The sequence below is a fragment of the Arachis hypogaea genome, chromosome 5 (assembly GCF_003086295.3).
Source record: "Arachis hypogaea cultivar Tifrunner chromosome 5, arahy.Tifrunner.gnm2.J5K5, whole genome shotgun sequence".
Classification (NCBI taxonomy): domain Eukaryota; kingdom Viridiplantae; phylum Streptophyta; class Magnoliopsida; order Fabales; family Fabaceae; genus Arachis; species Arachis hypogaea.
This window is the reverse complement of record NC_092040.1, coordinates 80,629,359-80,640,296: the sequence shown is the minus strand read 5'-3', so window position 1 is coordinate 80,640,296 and position 10,938 is coordinate 80,629,359. Positions and strand designations below refer to the sequence as shown.

Genomic DNA, 10,938 nt, shown 5'->3' with positions numbered 1-10,938 from the left:
AATGAAAATGTGAATATATACATGTGGGATTTTTCTGGTCTAGGTCCCAACTTGGTGCCTCATTAAAAGACCTTTTCAGGAAAAAGAGTACATCCATTTAGTGAGACCTTTTACCTTTTCTAACTGTAGTACCTTCGTAGGTTGCAGGCGTGCCATGATCGGGGAAGCTCTCGTCCATCAAGCTCGGACAGTCTGTAGTAGCCTTTCCCAAGTACTTCTATGACTCGATAGGGTCCTTTCCACTTCGCTGCCAGCTTCCCTTCTTCGGGTCGAGTTGTTCCAATGTTATTTCGGATTAGGATTAGATCATTCTCTGCGAAGCTTCTCGGCACTACCTTTTGATTATATCTGGAAGTCATTCGTCGCTTTAGAGCTTCTTCCCTGATCCGAGTTCTTTCTTGGATTTCGGGTAACAAGTCGAGCTCTTCTCTCTGAAGTTGGGAGTTTGCTTGTTCATTGTAGTGGACTACTCGGGGAGATCCTTCTTTGATTTCTATTGGAATCATTGCCTCCACTCTGTATGCTAGTCGGAATGGTGATTCGTTTGTAGTAGAATGGGGGGTTGTTCGATATGCCATAGGACTTGTGGAAGGTCCTCGGCCCAGGCTCCCTTTGCTTCTTGTAGCCTCTGCTTTAGTCCGACCAATATGACTTTGTTGGCTGCTTCGGCTTGTCCATTGGCTTGGGGATGTTCGACGGAGGTGAACTGGTGTTTTATGTTCAGGTCGGCCACCAATTTTCTGAAGCCTGTATCTGTAAATTGGGTACCGTTGTCCGTGATGATGGAGTATGGTATTCCAAACCTCATAATAATGTTCCTATATAGGAATTTTCAACTTCTTTGAGCGGTAGCGTTGGCTAGGGGTTCTGCCTCGATCCATTTTGTGAAATAGTCTATTCCTACTATGAGGAATTTTACTTGTCCCGATCCCTGTGGGAAGGGTCCGAGAAGGTCAAGTCCCCATTTCACAAATGGCCAGGGTGAGGTCACGCTGATGAGCTTTTCTGGTGGGGCAATGTGAAAGTTGGCATGCTTCTGGCATGGTGGGCATGTCCTCACAAATTCTGTAGCCTTCTTTTGTAGTGTTGGCCAATAGAATCCCGCCCGGAGTATCTTTTTGGTGAGAGCTTGCGCTCCGAGATCATTCCTCCAAGACTTCCTTTGTGTTAGAAGTTGGTACGCATTTTAGTAAAGATGTTGATATCCCTCTTTTGTATAGTGTGTTGTTTATGATAGTGTAGTACTGTGCTTCCCTTTTCAGCCTCTTTGCCTCCTTTTCATCTGTAGGGAGTGCTTCTATTTTGAGGTAATTTATTATGGGGGTCATCCATCCTTGATCCCGACCTATTATGGCTAGGACTTTTTCTTCTTCCGCTATTGACGGGTTCTGTAATATCTCTTGGATGAGGCTTCTGTTGTTGCCCCCTGGTTTGGTGCTGGCTAAATTTGAAAGGGCGTCAGCTCGGGCATTTTGCTCACGAGGTATGTGGTAAATCCTATATTCCCCGAGTTGTCCGAGCTGTTCTTTGGTTTTATCCAAATATTTTTTCATGGTCGGATCTTTGGCTTGGTAGCTTCCTATTATTTATGAGGTTATGACTTGTGAGTCACTATAGATGTTGAGTTTTCGAGCTCCAACCTCCCTAGCCAGCTTCAAACCAGCTAATAGTGCTTCGTATTCTGCCTGGTTGTTTGAGGCTGGGAATCCGAATTTAAGGGAGAGCTCAAGTTGAGTTCCTTGGTTGCTTTCGATTATCACACCCGCACTGCTTCCTGTTTTATTTGAGGATCCGTCTACGTATATGTTCCACTCTATGGGGATTTTCGAGGTGTCTGTGAATTCTGCGATGAAGTCGGCCAGGTGTTGTGATTTGATGGCTGTCCGTGCCTCGTATTGGAGGTCGAACTCAGACAACTCGATTGCCCATCGTAGGATTCTTCCTGCTAGATCTGTTTTCTGTAATATCCCTTTTATGGGTTGGTTGGTCCGAACTTTAATGGTTGATGCCAGGGCATTTTGGCCAGTTTCACTGACCTTTTCTTTACTGTTTTTAGGTAATTTCATGCATTTTCTTAGGAAATAAGTTAGTTTTGGGCAGATATTCACTCAGACCTTGATTCAAGCATACATTGTACATTTTACATTATTTCATGAGGATTTTGCATGATTTTAATGACAAAATTGTATATTGCATTACCCATGACTTGGACTAGAACTTTGATGCACTCTATTGCTTGATTTCAGGACCAAAAGGAAGCAAGGAATGGGAGGTAACTTGCAATGTTAAGGAGAAAAGTAATTGCCAAAAACACTCTCAAAAGCCATCAATACCCACGTTAAAGAGTCATGTTAACTAAGTTAACGTGAACTCTAACGTGGAGAAGAGAAGTTGAGCCAACGTTAGTGACACTTAACATTGTCACTAACGTTGGCAATTGCTCACAAATGGCCACGTTAGAAGCCACGTTAACCTAGTTAACGTGGCCTCTAACGCTAAAGGGGGAAGAGAAGCCAACGTTAGTGACACTCAACATTGTCACTAACGTGGGCCTAAGGTGCAAAGAGCCACGTTAACTCCCACGTTAGCTTTGTTAACGTGGGAGCTAACGTAAGAGATAGAGAGTTGTCGACAACGTTAGTGACACTCAACATTGTCACTAACGTTGGAGCAACCACACAACACCCAAGAGCCACGTTAACCTCCACGTTAACTTGGTTAACGTGGAAGCTAACGATGAGGAATGAAGAATGAGCCAACGTTAGTGACACTCAACATTGTCACTAACGTTGGGATGGCTAAGAATGGCCACGTTAGAAGCCACGTTAACCCAGTTAACGTGGACTCTAATGTGAGACCTAGGGGCACACTTGAACGTTAGTGACAATGTTGAGTGTCACTAACGTTCTCGAAGGTTGGCAAAAGCCACGTTAGAAGCCACATTAACCTAGTTAACGTGAGCTTTAACGTGAAGCAAGAAGGGGCACACTTGAACGTTAGTGACAATGTTGAGTGTCACTAACGTTCTCGAAGGCTAGCAAGGCAAAGTTAAAAGCCACATTAACCTAGTTAACGTGGGCTTTAACGTGAGGTAAAGGGGTGCATGGCAACGTTAGAGACAATGTTAACTGTCACTAACGTTCTCGAACGTGTATTTTCATTAAATATTAAACACCCCTAACGTCTTGAGCTAAAGTCTCTGCCCACTTTACACTTTCTCTCTGCAAGTAAGCCAAGCCCAATTGAAGAAAGGAACTGCTTCAAAGATCCAGAGGCCCAACACTTGAAGAACTAACTAGAAGCTGAGAAGAGTAGTATATATAGGAGTAGTTTTGAAATAGAGAGGAGCTTTTTGGGAGGAGCGAAGAGAGAGAACTACTCATTGTATTTACTTTCTTTGCACTTCTAGCTTTATCATGTATTCTCCATCTTTGATTTTGAGTTCTAGAGCTATGAACAACTAAACCCCTTTCATTGGGTTAGGGAGCTCTGTTGTAATTTGATGGATCAATACTAATTTTCTTATTCTTCTTCTATCTCTCCTTTTGATTTTACTTGAAAGCCTTCGATCTTCATCCAATTGGATAGTGATCTTCGAAAAGAAGCTATTCAAACATGGATCTCTTCGGATCCTTGAAAGAGGAATGAAGAGATTAGCTAGAAATGCTTTCTCATGCTGGACCAAATTGAGTGTGGATGGGTATGTGGCTATAACCCTCTAAGCATTTGTTTTGGGAAGTGCATGTGGTATAATCAGTGACCACACTTCATCTCTTCTCATGAGCAATTGACCAAGGAATTGGCTATTGATCAAGATTTGAGAGATTGAATTGCAACATGAGCAGGAGCAAAGACAAAGGCATTCTTGTTGAGGCTGATCCTGAACCTGAAAGGACCTTGAAGAGAAAGCTCAGAGAAGCCAAAGCACAACTCTCTTTAGAGAACCTGACCGAATTCTTCAAAGAAGAAGAACTCATGGCAGCCGAAAACAACAACAATGCCAACAATGCAAGGAAGGTGCTGGGTGACTTTACTGCACCTACTCCCGACTTCTATGGGAGAAGCATCTCTATCCCTGCCATTGGAGCAAACAACTTTGAGCTTACGCCTCAATTAGTTTCTCTAATGCAACAGAATTGCAAGTTTCATGGACTTCCATTGGAAGATCCTCATCAGTTTTTAGCTGAGTTCTTGCAAATCTGTGACACTGTCAAGACTAATGGGGTTGACCCTGAGGTCTACAGACTAATGCTATTCCCTTTTGCTGTGAGAGACAGAGCTAGAACATGCTTGGATTCTCAACCTAAAGAAAGCCTGGACTCTTGGGAAAAGCTAGTCAATGCCTTCTTGGCAAAGTTCTTTCCACCTCAAAAATTGAGTAAGCTTAGAGTGGAAGTCCAAACCTTCAGACAGAAGGAAGGAGAATCCCTCTATGAAGCTTGGGAAAGATACAAACAATTAATCAAAAAGTGTCCTTCTGATATGCTTTCTGAATGGAGCATCATAGGTATTTTCTATGATGGTCTCTCTGAACTATCCAAGATGTCTTTGGATAGCTCTGCTGGAGGCTCTCTTCATTTGAAGAAGACGCCTGCAGAAGCTCAAGAACTGATTGAAATGGTTGCAAATAACCAATTCATGTACACGTCTGAGAGAAATCCTGTGAACAATGGGACTAGTCAGGAGAAAGGAGTTCTTGAGATTGACACTCTGAATGCCATATTGACTCAGAATAAAATATTGACTCAACAAGTCAATATGATTTCTCAAAGTCTGTCTGGAATGCAAAATGCACCAAGCAGTACTAAGGAAGCTTCATCTGAGGAAGAAGCTTATGATCCTGAGAACCCTTCAATAGAAGAGGTGAATTACATGGGAGAACCCTATGGAAACACCTATAATCCTTCATGGAGGAATCATCCAAATCTTTCATAGAAGGATCAACAGAGACCTCAACAAGGTTTCAATAACAATAATGGTGGAAGAAACAGGTTTAGCAATAGCAAACCTTTTCCATCATCGTCTCAGCAACAGACAGAGAGTTCTAAGCAGAATACCTCTGACTTAGCAACCATGGTCTCCGATCTGATCAAAACCACTTAGTTTCATGACTGAAACAAGGTCCTCTAACAGAAATTTGGAAGGACAAGTAGGTCAGCTGAGCAAGAAAATTACTGAACTCCCTCCAAGTACTCTTCCAAGCAATACTGAAGAAAATCCAAAAGGAGAGTGCAAGGCCATCAACATGGCCGAATTCTGGGAGGAAGAAGAGGCAGTGAACGCCACTGAGGAAGACCTCACTGGACGTCCACTGGCCTCCAGTGAGTTCCCTAATGAGGAACCATGGGAATCTGAGGCTCAAAATGAGACCATAGAGATTCCATTGGACTTACTTCTGTCATTCATGAGCTCTGATGAGTATTCTTCCTCTGAGGAGGATGAGTATGTCACTGAAGAGCAAGTTGCTAAATACCTTGGAGCAATCATGAAGCTAAATGACAAGTTATTTGGAAATGAGACTTGGGAGGATGAATCTCCTTTGCTCACCAAGGAACTGGATGACTTGTCTAGGCAGAAACTGCCTCAAAAGAGGCAGGATCCTGGAAAGTTTTCTATACCTTGTACCATAGGCACCATGACCTTCAAGAAGGCCTTGTGTGACTTAGGGTCAAGTGTAAACCTCATGCCTCTCTCTGTAATGGAGAAATTAGGGATCTTTGAGGTGCAAGTTGCAAAAATCTCACTAGAGATGGCAGACAATTCAAGAAAACAAGCCTATGGACTTGTAGAGGATGTTCTGGTTAAGGTTGAAGACCATTACATCCCTACTGATTTCATAGTCCTAGAGACTGGGAAGTGCATGGATGAATCCATCATCCTTGGCAGACCCTTCCTAGCCACAGCAAGGGCTGTGATTGATGTTGATAGAGGAGAGTTGATCATTCAAGTGAATGAAGAATCCTTGGTGTTTAAGACCCAAGGATATCCCTCTGTCATCATGGAGAGGAAGCATGAAGAGCTTCTCTCAAAACAGAGCCAAACAGAGCCCCCACAGTCAAACTCTAAGTTTGGTGTTGGGAGGCCACAACCAAACTCTAAGTTTGGTGTTGAACCCCCACATTCAAACTCTAAGTTTGGTGTTGGGAGGTCCCAACATGGCTCTGCATATCTGTGAGGCTCCATGAGAGTCCTCTGTCAAGCTAATGACAATAAAGAAGCGCTTGTTGGGAGGCAACCCAATGTTTTATAATTAACTATTTTCTTTTGTTATTTTATGTCTTTTGTAGGTTGATGATCATAAGAAGTCACAAAATCCATGAAAAAAGCAAAAACAGAATGAAAAACAGGAAGAAAAATAGCACACCCTGGAGGACGCACCCACTGGCGTTTAAACGCCAGTGAGGTTAGCTGGTGGGCGTTTAACGCCCAGTCTGGCACCATTCTGGGCGTTTAACGCCAGAAAGGGGCACCAGACTGGCGTTAAACGCCAGGAAAGGGCAAGAACCTGGCGTTAAACGCCAGAAATGGGCACCAGCCCGGCGTTTAACGCCAGAATTGGCACAAAACGTGTTTTTGAATGCCATTTGGTGCAGGGATGACTTTTCCTTGACACCTAAGGATCTGTGGACCCCACAGGATCCCCACCTACCCTACCACTCTCTCTCTTCTTCACCAATCACCTCAACACCTCTTCCCCAAAAACCCCTCACCTATCAAATCCCATCTTTCTCTTCACCACTCACATCCATCCTTCATAAAACCCCACCTACCTCACCATTCAAATTCAAACCACTTTCCCACCCAAACCCACCCTCAAATGGCCGAACATCCCTCTCCCCCTCTCCTATATAAATCTTCCTTCACTCCTCATTTTCACACACCTTCAACACCATCTCTCTCCCCTTTGGCCGAATACAAAGCCATTCCCTTTCTCCTCATTTCTTCTTCTTCTACTCTCTTCTTTCTTCTTTTGCTCGAGGACGAGCAAACATTTTAAGTTTGGTGTGGTAAAAGCGTTGCTTTTTGTTTTTCCATAACCATTTATGGCATCCAAGGCCGGAGAAACCTCTAGAAAGAGGAAAGGGAAGGCAAAAGCTTCCACCTCCGAGTCATGGGAGATGGAAAGATTCATCTCAAGGGTGCATCAAGACCATTTCTATGAAGTTGTGGCCTTGAAGAAGGTGATCCCCGAGGTCCCTTTTTCACTCAAAAAGGGTGAATATCCGGAGATCCGACATGAGATCCGAAGAAGAGGTTGGGAAGTTCTTACCAACCCCATTCAACAAGTCGGAATCTTAATGGTTCAAGAGTTCTATGCCAATGCATGGATCACCAAGAACCATGACCAAAGTGTGAACCCGAATCCAAAGAATTATCTTACTATGGTTCGGGGGAAATACTTGGATTTTAGTCCGGAAAGTGTGAGGGTGGTGTTCAACTTGCCTATGATGCAAGGAGATGAACATCCTTACACTAGAAGGGTCAACTTTGATCAAAGGTTGGACCAAGTCCTCACGGTCATATGTGAAGAGGGCGCCCAATGGAAGAGAGATTCAAGAGGAAAGCCGGTTCAATTGAGAAGGCATGACCTCAAACCCGTGGCTAGAGGATGGTTAGAGTTTATACAACGCTCAATCATTCCCACTAGCAACCGGTCCGAAGTTACCATAGACCGGGCTATCATGATCCATAGCATCATGATTGGAGAAGAAATAGAGGTTCATGAGGTTATAGCCCAAGAACTCTATAAGGTGGCGGACAAGTCCTCTACCTTGGCAAGGTTAGCCTTCCCTCATCTCATTTGTCACCTCTGTTATTCAGTTGGAGTTGACATAGAGGGAGACACCCCCATTGATGAGGACAAGCCCATCACTAAGAAGAGGATGGAGCACACAAGAGATCCCACTCATCATGAGATCCCTGAGATTCCTCAAGGGATGCACTTTCCTCCACAAGACTATTGGGAGCAATTAAACACCTCCCTAGGAGAATTGAGTTCCAATATGGGACAACTAAGGGTGGAGCATCAAGAACACTCCATCATCCTCCATGAAATTAGAGAAGATCAAAGAATGATGAGAGAGGAGCAACAAAGACAAGGAAGAGACATTGAGGAGCTCAAGCACTCCATAGGATCTTCAAGAGCAAGAAAGAGCCGCCATCACTAAGGTGGACCCGTTCCTTGATTTTCTTGTTCTTTATTCTTATGTTTTTCGAATTTTATGCTTATGTTATCCATGTTTGTGTCTTGTGATCATTAGTGTCTTAGTGTCTATGCCTTAAAGTTATGAATGTCCTATGAATCCATGACCTTTCTTAAATAAAAATGTGCTTAATTGATAAAAGAAAGAATTGCATGAATTTTGAATTTTATAACAGTTTGATTATTTTGATGTGGTGGCAATATTTTTTTTTTGTTTTCTGAATGTATGCTTAAACAGTGCATATGTATCTTGAATTTGTGGTTCATGAATGTTGGCTCTTGAAAGAATGATGAAAAAGGAGACATGTTACTGAGGATCTGAAAAATCATTAAAATGATTCTTGAAGCAAGAAAAAGCAACAAAAAAAAAAGAAAAAAAAATCGAAAAAAAAGAAAAAAAAAGAGAAAAAGGAAACGAAAAAAAAAATAGAGGAATAAGAGTTGTGATCCAAGGCAAATAAGAGTGTGCTTAAGAACCCTGGACACCTCTAATTGGGGACTTTAGCAAAGCTGAGTCACAATCTGAAAAGGTTCACCCAATTATGTGTCTGTGGCATGTATGTATCCAGTGGTAATACTGGAAGACAGAGTGCTTTGGGCCACAGCCAAGACTCAATAAGTAGCTTTGTTCAAGAATCATCATACTTCACTAGGAGAATCATTAACACTATCTGGATTCTAAGTTCCTAAAGAAGCCAACCATTCTGAATTTCAAAGGATAGAGTGAGATGCCAAAACTATTCAGAGGCAAAAAGCTAAAAGCCCCGCTCATCTAATTAATACTGATCTTCATAGATGTTTTTGGAATTCATTGCATATTCTTTTCTTTTTATCTTATTTGATTTTCAGTTGCTTGGGGACAAGCAACAATTTAAGTTTGGTGTTGTGATGAGCGGATAATTTGTATGCTTTTTGGCATTGTTTTTAGTATGTTTTTGGTATGATATAGTTAGTTTTTAGTATATTTTTGTTAGTTTTTAGTTAAAATTCACTTTTCTGGACTTTACTATGAGTTTGTGTATTTTTCTGTGATTTCAGGTATTTTCTGGCTGAAATTGAGGGACCTGAGCAAAAATCTGATTCTGAGACCAAAAAGGACTGCAGATGCTGTTGGATTCTGACCTCCCTGCACTCGAAGTGGATTTTCTGGAGCTACAGAAGCCCAATTGGCGCGCTCTCAACGGCGTTGGAAGGTAGACATCCTGGGCTTTCCAGCAATATATGATAGTCCATACTTTTTCCATACTTTCCGGCGTTCAAAGTCACCCTCAGGAATCCCAGCGTTAAACGCTGGAACTGGCACCCAAATGGGAGTTAAACGCCCAAACTGGCACTAAAGCTGGCGTTTAACTCCAAGAAGAGTCTCTACACGAAAATGCTTCATTGCTCAGCCCAAGCACACACCAAGTGGGCCCGGAAGTGGATTTTTATGTCATTTACTCATTTCTGTACACCTTAGGCTACTAGTTTTCTATAAGTAGGACCTTTGACTATTGTATTAGGGAGTCTTTCGATCTTTGGATCTTTTGATCATGTTTTTATGATTGAACCCTCTTTGGGAGGCTGGCCATTCGGCCATGCCTAGACCTTATGCTTATGTATTTTCAACGGTGGAGTTTTTACACACCATAGATTAAGGTGTGGAGCTCTGCTGTACCTCGAGTATTAATGCAATTACTATTGTTCTTCCATTCAATTCCGCTTGTTCTTGTTCTAAGATATCACTTGTTCTTTAACTTGATGAATGTGATGATCCGTGACACTCATCATCATTCTCACCCATGAACAAGGTGACTGACAACCATTCTTGTTCTACAAGCGATCAAGGCTCTAGTGAATATCTCTTGGATTCCTGATTGCACGATGCATGGTTGATCGCCTGACAACCGAGTGCTCGTCTGACAAACGAGCCAACCATTCCGTGAGATCAGAGTCTTCGTGGTATAGGCGAGAACTGATGGCAGCATTCAAGAGAATCCGGAAGGTCTAACCTTGTCTGTGGTATTCTGAGTAGGATTCAATGACTGAATGACTGTGACGTGCTTCAAACTCCTGAAGGCGGGGCGTTAGTGACAGACGCAAAAGAATCACTGGATTCTATTCCGGCCTGATTGAGAACCGACAGATGAATTCCGCTATGCTGTGACAGAGCATATGCAATCGCTTTCACTGAGAGGATGGGAGGTAGCCACTGACAACGGTGAAACCCTTGCTTAAGCTTGCCATGGAAGGGAGTAAGAAGGATTGGATGAAGACAGTAGGAAAGCAGAGAGACGGAAGGGAAGGCATCTTCATGCGCTTATCTAAAGTTCCTACCAATGAATTACATAAGTATCTCTATCTTTACCTTTGTGTTATTTTCGTTCATCACCATTACCAATTGAGTTTGCCTGACTAAGATTTACAAGATGACCATAGCTTGCTTCAATACTAACAATCTCCGTGGGATCGACCCTTACTCGCGTAAGGTTTATTACTTGGACGACCCAATGCACTTGCTGGTTAGTTGTGCGAAGTTGTGTAATGCCATGGTATTGAGCTACCAAGTTCTTTGGGGTTCATAACCGGGGATTATGAGAGTTGTGAAAAAGTATTGTTCACAATTTCGCGCACCAGTTCGTCATCCTGATTAGCCAAAAACCGATCTAGTTTTCCATCTCTTACTAGTTTTTCTATGACGTTTTTCAAGTCGAAGCATTCATTGGTGGAATGCCCTCGAAGCCGGTGATATTCAC

At 42.7% G+C, this 10,938-nt stretch overlaps 1 non-coding gene across 1 annotated transcript; it reads right to left on the bottom strand.

The window, feature by feature from the left end:
* Positions 1-4,380: 4,380 nt before the first annotated feature.
* Positions 4,381-4,488, bottom strand: LOC112804715 (small nucleolar RNA R71). Its single transcript, XR_003203332.1, has one exon. It is a non-coding gene; the product is annotated as a small nucleolar RNA R71 (small nucleolar RNA).
* Between the last annotated feature and the right edge of the window lie 6,450 nt (positions 4,489-10,938).